Source organism: Cloeon dipterum, chromosome X (assembly GCF_949628265.1).
Source record: "Cloeon dipterum chromosome X, ieCloDipt1.1, whole genome shotgun sequence".
Lineage (NCBI taxonomy): Eukaryota > Metazoa > Arthropoda > Insecta > Ephemeroptera > Baetidae > Cloeon > Cloeon dipterum.
Window position 1 is genome coordinate 26,638,335 of NC_088790.1, and position 14,579 is coordinate 26,652,913.

At 38.0% G+C, this 14,579-nt stretch overlaps 1 protein-coding gene across 3 annotated transcripts in view; it reads right to left on the reverse strand.

Annotated features, from left to right (window-relative positions):
* Nucleotides 1–14,116, reverse strand: part of LOC135945046 (proteoglycan 4-like) — a 45,256-nt gene extending 31,140 nt beyond the window's left edge. For all 3 annotated transcript variants that reach the window (XM_065492431.1, XM_065492430.1, XM_065492429.1), the window contains exon 1: nucleotides 13,960–14,116. The gene's annotated coding sequence lies outside the window, so the exon portion shown is untranslated. The remainder of the gene's footprint in view (nucleotides 1–13,959) is intronic.
* Between the last annotated feature and the right edge of the window lie 463 nt (nucleotides 14,117–14,579).

Here is a 14,579-nt window from a genome sequence, read left to right on the forward strand (position 1 = left end):
AACCGCAGATTTGAATGATACCGAACGATAAGATCAGACCATGACTTCAGAAAGTCATGATTACTATTTTTTATTATTAAATATGAGTCAAAGCCCATCGAAATTTGAACAGAAATTGGCGTTTTTCAGAGACAGGGTGCAAAATATCACGTTTTTCAAAATTAACTCCGATTTTTTCAGTTATTTCCAGATGTATTTTGGTTATTTACAAGTTTTTTTTAAATACTCCACCTGATATTCGTGACCTTGACCTTTAATCTCCTAAGTTATTGGGCGTCAAACGTTCTATTTTTTACCATTAACCAAACAAAAGTTTTTAATCTCTGAAATATATCGCCTTTCTAAAAAATCACAAGTTTAAAAAAGGATTTTTAATTTGTCCCAATATTTAAGGTTTTAACCAAGTTTCGGAGTGTTTCTGTGGTCATAAATCGGTAAACCAACTTTTCAGCAGCAAATAGAGATTAAATAATCGGTTCACTGCTCTTTGGTGGCAGAATTATACGCGATTTTGGGGTTCTTATGGGAGGAAAGACCCATTTCTTCAGCAAGAAATAAATTTTTTCCATTTTTCCCCTGTGGAAATGTAAAATTTGCGGTTGGAGTGGTCAAAATTTCCTCTACTGTGCAGATTTTTTCATTTAAATTGCCATTTGTTGCAACAATTTCTCCAAAAATTTATCTCTGACAAGTTTTCAAGTCGAGGTCATTAGAAAATTATTGAAAACCGAGGTGCAAACATTTGCCTGCAAGAAACTGGTTAAAAAAACAGCTATTTTCCACTGCCCTGCATTTTTTATTTTAAATGCGGGTTTTTTGCAACCCTGACTCGGCGACTCTTGAAAGTTGAAAGTCTCTAGTTATGCTTTGTTTAAAATAAAAAATAACTAGAAATATGGCAAATTTCGCAGAAATGGTGAAATCGGATAAATTCATTAATTAAATTTTAAAAACTCGTTTTGAATTACAAGCTAGTCGTGCAGCAAGAAAAATCGCCTTTCGACCTCTCTCATTCCAAAGGCATAATTAAAATTAGGCATCAAAAGCGTTCCGCCCAATGAGATCCACTGCAGCACTCGTCAAAACAGGCTGCTGCTGCTGGACTTGCCCTAATGGCTCCTTTCAATTTGACGGAGGCCAGAAATTAATTTAAAGCAAAACGACCTTGCGACCTTAATTCGCCGCGCGAGTACATATTATAAAATTCCGTGGCGAGGAAGCCCGTCTAATGTGCGACTACCGGCGCTGGAATGTGCACCAGCGAAATGAACAAAAAGCAGCAGCAGCGGTCGGTCGGTCGCTTGCTCGTGGAATATGCGAGAGGCGCATTCACATACATGTGTATAAATATATTTATTTATTTGTCCACGGCGCGTCCTTTGCTCCGCGATGTGGGTATGCGTGTCTCGGGTATGGCTTCTGCGAATAACACAGCCAGGACGACCAAAATGTGACATTCACGCCTCACTTGAAATATTTGCGCCTTGTGCAGCCAGCAATGTCTTTAAGCTTTTGAGACACGGCCGCTGATGCTGCGCTCTAAAGATAGATCCCAAGCTTTATGGATGCGCGTTTTTTGCACATGCCTTGTGTAAATAATTTCGCGTCGGATTTTCCACCGCAGACCGTCCGCGTTTGGGGCAAATTATGATCTCGTTTGCTTTGAGGCCGACGAGTCGTCTACCATAACAGATTACGGCTATTCTCTGTGTTTACACTATAAAAAGCGTAAAATGTCAGACTTTTATCTCACAATGAGAATTTATTTTTAAAATAAAGGACGGAAATATTTGTATGCTCAAATGAAAGGAAATTTGAGCAGAAAATTAAATCAGGGTTGCAAAACAACCGCATAAAAAATTGTCAGAGATAAATTTTTGGAGAAATTGGCAATTTAAAAGAAAAAAAATCTGCACAGTGCGATGGGGATCACTCCAAACGCAAAGTCTAGATTTTCACCGGAGAAAAATTGAATAAATTCATTTCTTGCGAAAGAAATTGGTAAAAATTTAGTGGTAAAAACCGTAAAAAACCGGGTGGTTAGCAAATGCAACCCTGAATAAAATAAAACAGGTAATTTTGAATTCTATTATTTATGTCGTACAAGAATTTTATGGAACTATTTACATTTTTAAGCAAATATAGGAATTTTTTTTAATACTGTAGATTTTTTATTTTTTTAAATTTAAATTAAAAACTTAATGCGCTACCAATGGTCTTACTAAAAATTAGTAATGGTAATGAGTAGTTTTCCGTGCGTAGATGAATTTCTAGATTTTTCATATTTAAAAAAAAAATATCCAACTTAGACGAATTTGAATTTTCACTTCATTTATTTACTCACATTATAATTTCTAAACACTGAAAGGCTCAAAATTTCAAGAATAAAAAACGAATTTAAGGGAGAATTGATTAGAAATCGTTGGAAATGTACGTTAAGAATGTTTTTTTATTATTTTAAAAAATTGAGGAGTATTGAATGGCCTTGCTCATAACTTATTATAGTCTGATTGTGTTTTTCGCTAGATTTAATTTGTTGTTAATCATTTTACTTTATTCGAAAAACCAAATTTTTACAACAAACAATCACAGCTCGAAGCACGTTCGGCGCTGCCCAGCTCGAATAACCAGGTGTGCCCCTTTTTTGCTTGGCATTCTGTTCAAACGTCAAACGTCAGATCTGACAAGCGAGCTTTTTTTGCGCACAACTTCGTCCGTCGCTCTCAAAGGACTAGAGGTGTCAAACGCTCGCCCGATCGGATCATTTCGCTTTTCGGCCGATTGAAATGGAAATCGGACGACGCCAAAATCGCACCATCTGTTTTTTGCGGCTTAAAGTGTCCGCTGCGCTCCGAATTCGCAAATCACCGGCGATTGAGTCATCAGGCAGTACCGTTCGGAGAAAGAGATTTGCTCGTTGGGCTCGTCCGTCGCTTTGTTAGACAGGCAGAAAGGCATATTGTGCGCGCATACATAATTAATGGCTGCTTCGGCCCAAGTGGGTAGGTGAAAGAGCAGATGGGTTTTTCGTTTGCACCACCCATGTCATGGAGCGGCCAGCTCGCCAGCCTCAATGTGAAAGAGCACCTTTGCTCTCGGTTGGTTTTAATCGACACGACGCGGAGTTGAAGGAACTGCGGCCGTCGTTTCGACATTCAACGCCCCACTTACGCTTGCACGGAGAGCGGCGTGCTTTTGCTTTTTGTTTTGTTTACTCTGTGTGCGAATATGGATTCGGCCGTTTGTGCAATTAATTTGCCGACGGCACCGCCTCTTGCGAAATGTGTGAGAGTGAAGAGATGCCGTGAGATCCTCCGACATTTTTTGAAAAAGGTTGGGAAATTCTGGCCGTGATGCTAAAGAGAAAACTAAATGTTACTGAGGTTTTGGCACATATTGATGGAAAATTTTAAATTAAAATTTTTGAAATAAAAAAATTAAATTGATTAATGTTAAATTTACAAGTTTAAATCTTCTTTATTGGCTGTGAGGAGCCATTATTTGTATTTTAAGATAACAGTAGTTTTGCTCGTCCAAAAACTCAATTTTCAAATTCAATATTAATTTAATCATCGTTTAAAATATTCCTAAAAAACCAAATTGGTTGCTTGTAATTATACGGATTAAAATTTCATGGTTGGCTGCTGCATCAATTTAAATTTTGCAATGGTTTAAAAGGGAGTATTCATAATTTAACTGGGTCAACAAATTGCGCTTAATTTTAGCGGAAGGTTATTGACTCATTTTTAACAGTTGTCCGACTCTTGTCTCCTATTTAAATAAAAAATAAAGAATGTACAGTTTTTAGCACATTCAGTTTACAATTTAAATTAGTCCAGGTCATGTGTTGCGCAAAAATAAAACATAATAATTCATCCGGGTGTTAAAACTCGGGAGCAAGAGCGTCATAATTGCACGCCCATGTTAGGAGGTGCGCCGAGGAAGCCGCACTAATTAGCCTCTGCTTAATTTAAAGCCTCAGCTGTCCGTCAGTGCGAAAAACAAGAGCCGAAAAGCGGTGGCCGCCGCTCTCTTGTAAACAGTAACAAAACTGTACATTTGGCCGTGCCCACGTGAATGAGTTCGTCTTTTACGTTTTTTTTTTGCACGGCGCCGCGAATATTGGTTAGTCGGTTGTTTATGATTTCCGCTCTTGGCGACGATTAAACGCAAAAAGTATACAACGTGCACGTAAAAACTGACATGGCGAAGTCTGTGCATTATCTGCGGCCAACCGCAGCCGTGCCGCCGCAGAATTATGTATCTGCAGGTGGAGCGGGACAGAAAACTGTCACGGGATTCAACCCAACCGCACTTGTAAAATGAGAATTAATGTCGACCGGGTTGGAATCGATGCTCTCTTTATTGGATTGTTGACTCTTCGCTCTCGTCTTTTTCGTTTCAAATGTATATGTATGTATTCTTGCGTTTCTGCGTTAGGAGAGTGAGATCAACGCATGAATTCAAACTGACGTCGAACAGGTTTTTGAAAAGAACTGATATACAAAAAGTTATGTATGAAATTCTCTCCGTGGTGGGGCTTAAAGTGGATTGAAACAGGGCGACAATTGAAAAATTATTTGAATTGTTGGATGCAAAAAGCAGTTAGTTGATTTGTTCTACAATAAAAAATACATACCTTATTGTTACAGTAAAAATTCAAAATTTCCAGCGCTTGGCCACATTTTTTTGGCAGATTTCGATTCCTCTCGTCGAGATCTGTCCGTTAGCGTATGGAATCTTTTAGGGAAACTCTTTGTTGGGAAATAAAATCAGATTTCAAGTAAGGAGACATTCCTCGCAATTTGAAAAGCATGCTAACTTCGCATCCACTTTTCTCACAAATTTACACAGCTACTTAGCTCAATTTTGGCTTAGGGATCATTTCATGCATTGGCAACAAAGATTTTCTAGGCTTTTGCAGTATAAATCCTCTTGAGAAATTCAAAAATCTAGCTTGGGATGTCAAAAAGTTGTTTACGAAAAATTAATTAAAAAAACTTGTACGGATAACAAAATAAATTTCTATTTTTTATCGCCGAGAATTCCTTTCCCTAGCAAGCGTGAGATTCATATTTATTTTGTTAATTGAAAAATCTTTTACACTAACAGAAAAATAAAACCTTATGATGTAATTTTCTTTCATTCAAAGGTTAAAAACCTTTCAAGTTCGTTTCTCAAGAATCGGGAGTGAAAATAGACTTCTTAAAATTCGAGTGAAAGGAATGACACTTTTGTCTAACTGCATTATAATGCCAGAGCGAGATTTACAATGGCTTGCAACGTTACAAAGCACGTAGCTGTTATTTTATCTAATGAGACAACAACAGGTGTTCGAACGAAAACGCCGCCGAAACTGCGACTCTCTCACGGAAAGGAATCCGCCTCCGTCGTCCGTCCGGCCCATTTCCGCCTCTCTAATTGATTTACAGCTGCTTTTCCACCCTCAACACAACAACAACTGATTTTACGACTCGACTTTCACAATGTCCCTTTTACGAGCGGTGGAAGTAAAATGAGAGTGAAAAAGTGTGTTTTGAATGAAATTGTAGCAAATTTTACTTTCACAATTTGCAATGAGGCATATCTGCATTGCTCCTGTGTTCATAAAATGTGGGTTGCGGTGGAAACCACGAAAGTCTTTTCTACACGCGTGATATCAGATGAGAAAACTTCTCCAGTCAATTTCGAGGTGCTCACTTTTATCCAATTTACAGCGAGCGCTGTCTGGCAATTATAAAAAACCCGACAGCAAAAAATCGGCCAGCTTTATTTATCCTGACGCCAGCGCAGGGCCTAATATAAATTGCGAGCGAGTGATTCGCTAATTACACCATCTCGGATTCCAGGCGGCACTACTTGAAAAAAGAGCCGCGGCCCAAAATAAAGTCGGGCGCGCGATTTGATTCGAGACGCGGAATGCATCGTCGATGTGCCAGCCGAGACTTTTTATCAATTTGCGGCCTCTGTTTTATTTATTTAAATTTGGACTGGCACGCATATCTAATCTGGAGGGAGCTATAAACAGGCGCCACGCTTGTTTGCAGAGTTTCGCATCTGACACGGAGCAGCACAGCCGATTCGCTAACATGGGCTCAACGAATGTGCGGCGTGTCTGATGTTTTAATGCCAAAAATCGTCCTGGAGATGCAATAAAATCAAAATTTAGATTTGATTGTGGACAATTGAATTTGTTTACAATCCGGTTTATTGCACCGCTCAATTTTGAAGTGCAAGAAATGAATTTCTTCCACATTTCCCCTGTGAAAATCTAAAATTTGCGGTCGGAGTGGTCAAAATTTCCTCTACTGTGCAGATTTTCTCTACAACCGATTTTCAAGTGGCAAATATTTATTAAATTATTTAAAACTGAGGTGCAAACCTTGCCTGCAGGAAACAGGTTAAAATAAAAAAACGCACTCCATTTTTTTTGCTGCTGGTTTTTTTGCAACCCTGGCAATGGAACGTTAAAAAGCAGTGGCGACTTCCAAATATTACTATCGACAAGACTATCAGAGATAAATAAACAGTTGTTTTTTTTACGCCTGCGGGTCGTAGCAATTTTCAGCTTTTCCTTGAAAGGACAACCCTCACGTTTCCAGTTCCAGGTCTTTAGTAAGAAATAACAGTCTCTTGTTCAAAAGCCCCCATGTTGGAATGCGCTGCACTTGTATAATTTTTAAAACGTGTATAAACCTTGAGCTTACGTCGACTCAACGCAATTTGGAATTGGATTTGGAAAAAGTCCAATGGTAAAAAGTGAAAATTCCATTGGAGTACCGTTCGTTATTGTCTGTATCCGGTGAATAACGTTCCAAGACGAAGAAGAAAAAAATAATTAATTTCTCTCTGTGAGTGCGTGCGTCCAAGTGTGGAATGAATCATAAAATTAAATGCTCGGAGCATCTCATGTTAAACAACTGACCAACAACTTGTAAAGTAAAAAACCTTCATGAACTTCTCTGGTTATCATTAAATAAAAATTAAAATGTTACTTTAAATCAGGAACGTTGCTTTTAGAGAGCATCGGTTGGAGCGATTCACTGAATTCAAATTAATTTTCGCGCTTTCCAAAATTCGATATGAATTATTTTTCGTGCAAAACGGATACGAATATCTCACGTAGAAGATATTTCATTTTGTTCTGGGGCCGAGGCGCGATTTGCTGCAGTCGGCCGGCATCGCCCGCCTCTCGAAAGGCATGCAAATGAGCGATAATCGGGCGTAAATTGTGCAGAAATGGAGCAAGCAACGATGCCGAGGGGCGGGTTCCGAGAAATGATCGGCCGAGCGTGGCGAGCGCAGAATTCATTCTGGCGACACTTCGCTTCTGAGCACAATAAGAAAAAAAATGTGAGCGATGGGTGGCGCCGTGGCGTATGGCAATGAAAAGTAGCGCAATCATGCAAAACACACACACACACACACACTCGCACACATAATCCACACGGTCTCGCTTGCCTTCTCACCTGTAACGAAATGCGATTTTATGCGGGCGGTGCAGTGAATATAATTCCGCGTGTTTCCAATCAACCGTAATTATATTAGCCAACTGATAATGCTGTCAAGTGAAGTGATATCTTTCTAATTGTTTAATTATACGCAAGGATCCTATTTACTCCTTAGTTATTCAGAGTTGCAAAACAACCATATTTTTTTAATGCAGTGCAGTGGTAAGAAGGTTTTTTTTTAATTTTAATCAGTTTCTTGCAGGCAATATTTGCGCCTCAGTTTTCAATAATTTTTTAATTATTTGCTCATGAGCTCCACTTGAAAAATTGTCAGAGATTAATTTTTGGAGAAATTGAGGCAGAAAATGGCAATTTAAAAGAAAAAAATCTGCACAGTAGAGGAAATTTTGACCAATCCGACCGCAAACTTTAGAAAAAAAACCGGGTGGTAAGCAAATGCAACTCTGCTTGTATTTAGATCTTAGGATTTAAAATTTATTTATTTCTATTTTAGATTTTAAAAGTATTTTTGATTTATTTTATCCTAAAATAAAGTAATTAATTTTTTTAATAAGAAAGACCAACTATGATCTTTTATTGAAATATTCAATCTGCCCTGTACTGTATAATCACCACCATAAAATATATTTAAAACACCCCGACCTTAAAATCAACAATATTTACTCTCATGGAGAGAATTTCCCTCAATTTGACAGTGTTAGATCAATCGTTGTTTAAATACCGACAAAAGGCAGCTGATAATAAAACGAGCTGAAGCAACAACTGATATCGACGGCGTAATTCGATTAGTTCCTTACGTCTGCAAGCACGTTTTGCAAACGCGGGGCGTTTTATTTTTGCCCGCGGCGGCGGTTGCTGCGATTACCAAAGAGCGCAATGTTGCTTCTCTCTCTCTCGCTCGCTCTCTCTGCTCTCGTCCAGTTGAATAAGAGAATCGTTTTAGTATATTAGCGCTAAACGACTAGTTGGCAAGATAAGAAGCCTCTCTCGCGGGATTGAGATAAGGCGGGCCGTGGGTGGTTAGAAAACCGCGTGCGCTGCGCGAGCAATTGTGAGAGGCGTTGCGAAATGAGCACTTGTTGCGAAAATAAATACACCGGCAATTTTATATTCTCGCAGGCTTCTACCGCGTTGCGCGGATGCTTGTACATTTATTTCAATTCATTCAATAACACATTCATACACATCTCCATCGGCAGCATGCCAGAGATTCACATCTTAAAATAAATAAATGAATGGTTTATTTATTTGATGAAAACTGCAATTATTTTGATCTTTCAAATCCAACAACTGAAAGCAGTTATGCACCCAGAAAAAGAATGTATATGCTTGTAGACTTTTATATTTTACTTTACAGCATGCACCATGCCGAGGAGAGCAGGGTTTACATTTTCTCTCCAACCGGTTTATCCTTCATTTACCAGTCTATTTCCAACAATTTCTTGAATAAAAATTATAAATTAAGATATTGATAAAATTAAAAGAAAAAATGAAGCAGTAAAGTGGTGATTTTGGTACTTCTTTCTTCTCCCAATTATTCAGAACTCAAAATTATTGGTAAATTTAACTTAAAGCCGTTCTAGAATAAAATTAAATAAATATATAGTGTCTTTACGAAATTAAAGAAAAATTCTCTGCTTGAGTTTTTCGCATTCCTCCGGGGGAGCAGAGGGAGCATTAAATTTTTTCTTAATTAGAACAATTTCCTGGTAAGTATCACCGGGGGCCGGGTTGCGATCTGTTTTGATTCCCGCCGGTCAGAAGTCAATATGGCGTCGAAATAATGGAGGCCAATCAGGTGACAGTCCAGCGGCCAATCAGAAGCGTCAAAAAAGAGGCGTGCCGGCCTGATAATTTCATTCCCGCGCATTTTGTTACATTTCCATTAGCCTGATGTGCCGTCTAACAGTCGATTCGCCAATTACCGGGATAATCAGCTGTTAGTAAAGAAATAACAACAAAAATATTCATTGTGCTGACGGTATTTTCATTTCCCAAGCGTTTGTAATTTTCCCGCCGTACTCCACCTGACGCCATATCTGCGCGACGCGTGAATCCGGCCCCCTGTGGTAGTTATGGAAATTTACAGTCAGAATCAATCCTTATGGAAAAAACCCAGAAAGATGTTTCAAATTCCTTGCCCTTGCGAAACCTAAAATATTTTTTCATGTCTTTAGAATTTATAAAGATTAACTTTAACGTATTTTGTTGAAATACGAAAATTATTATCTGTCCCTTCTTTCTAAAAAGACAAAAATTCTTTTTATATTACACATGCAATCTTATCTCCAATATTGCGGTTTTGAGTTATGATATCACTTTGATGCAAGATTGCGCGCGCCCACTTGATCAATAGCCAAATAAGGCCCGGCCGAGACGCGTTCTCACGGAATTTCTTCATAATTACCACCATCCGCCGGTCCAATCAATCAAAGTATTGCACACACACATAACATATGCGTGATGGGAATGGTTTAAATCACATCAATGCGAGAGAGTGAAAAGAAATAAAACAACATTTAAATATACGTTCAGCAAATTTTACAACTTCCAACTTTCCACTTTACGACGGACGAGTGCAAGTGAAAAAACAAACAATGCTACTTGCGCGATTTTGCTCTCGTTCCTGCACCGCCTCCGAACAAAACACACGGTGAGCGAGTGTGTGTGTGTGTGCAACGCAATATCAAGAGGCAGGCAGGCGGCTTACTTGGGCAATAAACCGTTCTCACCAAACAAACTGCGACAACAATGAAAGTTAATTACGGCCGGGTGATTAGAGCAGCGCGAGTGTCACTGGGGCGAGAGGAATAATCAGCCTCGCACTCGCAGCCGGCAGGCAAAGGCAAAGTGGCAAAGGCACTTCGGTTTTCGTTAATTGATGGCGTGCGGCGCCAATTGGAGCGCATTCGACGAGAAACCTTTTCGCGTGTGCTGTGTGCACTTGCTTGTGTGCACTGACACACAAAGGCAATGCTAATCTCCGTCATTTACATCTCATCGACCGACTTGATTAGACGGTCACGTTGTAAGCCTTTCGGCCATCCGAAAGCCGGAAAAATGAAAACAAAAGACGAAGAAGAAGTGTTTCACAGAATATTAAAAAGAGAGGATTCCAGAAAAACCTTGTTGTAAAGACAAATTGAACACATATTTTTTTAGAAAAGGGGCTAATATGCTTATCAATCGATCTTACTTAAATCTCGGGAATTGAAATCTCCCAGCAGATTATGGTAAAGCAATGTAAATTTTGTATAAAATTGGCAACATTAGAATTTTAACTGTAGAAAGGTTCTCTTTTAATTATTTCGGACTGTAGAACAAACAGTCAAAACTAAAATTTTCAGAAATTTTATTAAAATTCCTAAAAATGTTCAATTTGCGTGTATCGATCCCCTTTAACCTGGTCATGAAATCGAATTCAAAAATAATTATCAAATAAAACCAGCCGAAACGGTGAGCTGTTCATTACGAATACGTGAGATGTAATTTTCTTGACAATTAATTAAGTTTAAACCATGCAAATAATTATTTGATATTGTCAAATATAGATGTAAACAAGTATAGACATAGACTGTAACTTGGTGCGATGTGCAATATGGACGAAACAAACGTGGTTTCACGATCATAAACTTAAACACCACTTGTTCATTAAATTAAATTTTATTTAATAATTTATTGAGAAAATATAATTAATTTCATGTGTGTAAAGGATTATTTTGCTTTTTAAATGATTTAAAAATAAAAGAAATAAATAAATGAATAAGTAATTAATTTTATTAACTTGAAACATTTTTTTACTTTGCTATAAAAACATTTAGAATATATATATGAAATATTGGAAATAGCGATTAGCTTGAAACTTAACAAAATTGTTAAATATGCCAATCGCCAATACTTATTCAGCATTTCAAAACAATTTGGAATGTATGATTTCTTTTTAATATTAATTAAACTATAAAAATAAGTAGTTGCTTTTATATTTATCACATTTCTGTAAATATTTCTAACTAAAAATTTAAATAATACGGGAAATAAATGGCCAAATGAATTGATTTCGTGAAACAGTTAAATTATTTTATACGTCGTAACCTTGATAAAGAATTTTTCCATTTGTAATATGGCTTAAATTACACTACAAACAACAGTTTATCAAAATAAAACTGATATGTTATCCCGCATTTCGGAATGTGAAGTAACACCCGCTGCAATTTGAGGGTCTTCAAAAAATTCCTTGCCTTTTAAATGCTTTGATCGATTGAATTGATTAAACCAAAACTTCTCTGAGCAGCTCAGTTTCGTAAAAGCATTTTCTAACCCAAACTCTTGTGACGAAATTGAGGATAGCTGAATTATGGAAAAGAGGGTAAAGTGTTCCACGAAGGGTATTCAAGGAATTTATTACTTTGCATGCAGGCGGCACTTTTATTATACATCCTTTGAAGCAAAATCTAGTGCAGTTTCTGATTTCTCTTTCGCTTGAAAAAAAAATCAGGGTTGCATTTTCCCACTGAGACAATTTTTACGAATTTCTAACGGTAACGGTAGCAATGAAATTTCAATGTTTCCAAGAAAAATCCTAAATAGGCGTTTGCATGGTGAAAAAATTGTACCGCTTTGCAGAATTATAACATAAAATTGTTTTTCGTGCCCTCACAATCAAGTCGAGGTTTAACAAATAATTCCAAGTATTATAAATAAAAATTGTGAATTTTTAAACCACTTGCCGTATTTTGCAAAACTGCAATTATTTTAAAACCTTTAAATTTGTCAGTTGGAGAGTCCTGAATTCTTAACTACTAATATTTGACTCGTGGTTTGGGTCGAATACTCTCGTATACGCTGCAAATTAATTTTCCATTCACGCGGAAATAATCAGTGCTGCTCTGATGCAATTCATCAGACACTTTTAACCAATTTCAATATTTTTGCAATAATTTCTCCACGTGTTCAATTTCCCCATTTAAATACTGACAACAGCCGGTGTTGATTGACAACTCCCAGTTTCCTTTCCTGACTGTGTTTAATAAGAACAAAGCGGAGCAGCGAGAGAGAAAAAAACAACAATTCTAATCCGTCTGAGTCAACGGAATCACAACAACGGCGGAGACAGCATATTATTATTTATTCAATTAGCATCATAATAGTGACAACAACTGCGACACAAACGAAACCAACAGCACGATCGGCGGCCACCGACTCTAAGTAAGCGACTCATGATTTCATTTCTCGTTAGCATAACACGCGCATTCCGCACATCATGTTAATTGGTTACGTGAGTGATTTATTTCCCTCCACTGCTCTTTCTCCCAGCATGGCACACAAGCGCTGATTGAGCGATTTTTCTATTGTCTCCTTTGCCTTCGATGAGGCAATAAAATAATAATTGAATAAATATGTTCTGCATACTTTATATATATTGCATGTTTTTTCCACAAAGGAATGACATCAGTCAACCGGCGTGGTTGACATTGACGAGAAATTGGGACAAAGTCCGTCATCTCTGATTTTAATCTGATTATCTCATTGTTGGCCGAGTGCCACACTGGTTTTGTTCCATGATGGATAAGAAACAATTATTAAATTATGACAAATGAATGCCTTAATAAAAGTAAATATTATTTTTAAAATTTAAACAATGCAAATAGCATCCTTCAAGATGAGAGAACAAATAATAAACTAAATATTGTTGGCTGTTTAAAGAGGAATGATACTGGAAAAGCCTGGAAAATGATTGTTGCCAATGCAAAAACTCATCCCTTAGGATTCAGTTAAAGCCTAAATTGACCTAAGAAGCGCTGTAATTTTTAGAGAAAATTGGCTGGAAAGTTGCCGTGCTTTTCAAATGGTAATGGCTGTCTGCTTACTTGAAATCCGATTTAATTTCAAAACCAAGAGCTTCCCCAATAAGTGAAATACACCGTTGAACAGATCTCGACGAGAGGAATCGGAATATGCCAAGAAAATATGTTCAAGCACTGTAAATTTTGGAGAAAATTGGCAAAATTTGAATTTTTACTGTAAGAAGGTCCTTTTTTACTATTGCAAATTGTCAATTGTTTGTGGCATCAATAATTTTCAATTGTTGGCCTGCATCATTCCACTTTAAAAAATCAAAATATTAAGAATCAACGTTGAAATGTCAGAAAAAACGTCACTTTTATTGCCGGGTGCGTGGGAGTGCTAACAAATCGATAAAAAAAATCGTAGTTGTTAGTTAGGTGGAACTCATTGAGCAACCGGCACGCTCCATTCACCACGAGGCCCGTTTCCCCGGATTGAATGATCACCGTTAATTGCACCACCTGCCACCCCTGCCTAACTACCCGTAAAGAAACAGGCCGTGCGACGGAAAAAACACACAAAAGTGCCCCTCCCCCTGCTTCAGGTGAAAGACGACTTATGTATTATTGTCGCTCAGGTATACAATATTTTTTAAACCGCCGAAAAAGTGCCGATTGGCGCCGAAAATGAAAAGGTTGGTTACCTGGCGAAAGGTAAATCCGATCACTGCGGTTGCATCACACACTGTATTGTTGGGCCGAGCGATTGTTGTGACGAAGCACTCGCGGACACGCCGATCTCACTATTGTTGAGTTGAGCGGAGCTTGCAGCAGTTGTGTTGACTGCGTGCTTTCGTTCGCCGCTGGAGTGGATGCATGGAGGGTACACACGGGAGTTGGGGGAGGGGACATTCTCGAGCGGGTTCCAGCTCACCGCGACAGGGGGCACTACCGCATTCCTTCCTCTAATTTACAATTTAAAAGGCAAAAATTCGCCTAAAATTGTAAATTCACGTGAAGTGGAATACATTCTTTAAGTTAAAAAATGCGGGTGGGTAGCTCATCAGGTCCGTTGACGATTGCAATCAATTTATCCTGAAGAAAGTTTTAATTTTTTAAGGATGGAGCGCAGTCAATTTATGCTGGGCGGATCGGTTGATATATTTCGTCATCAGAGTTTTTACGGCGCTATTAAATGACATTAATATTTCCTTTTAAGATGTTTATCACCCAAATTGAATTAGTTTACCGCCCATAGCGTTTGCAAAATTGGGCTTTATGGCCGGCGCCGGCATGCGGGCTGCATAGTAAATAACACACTTTT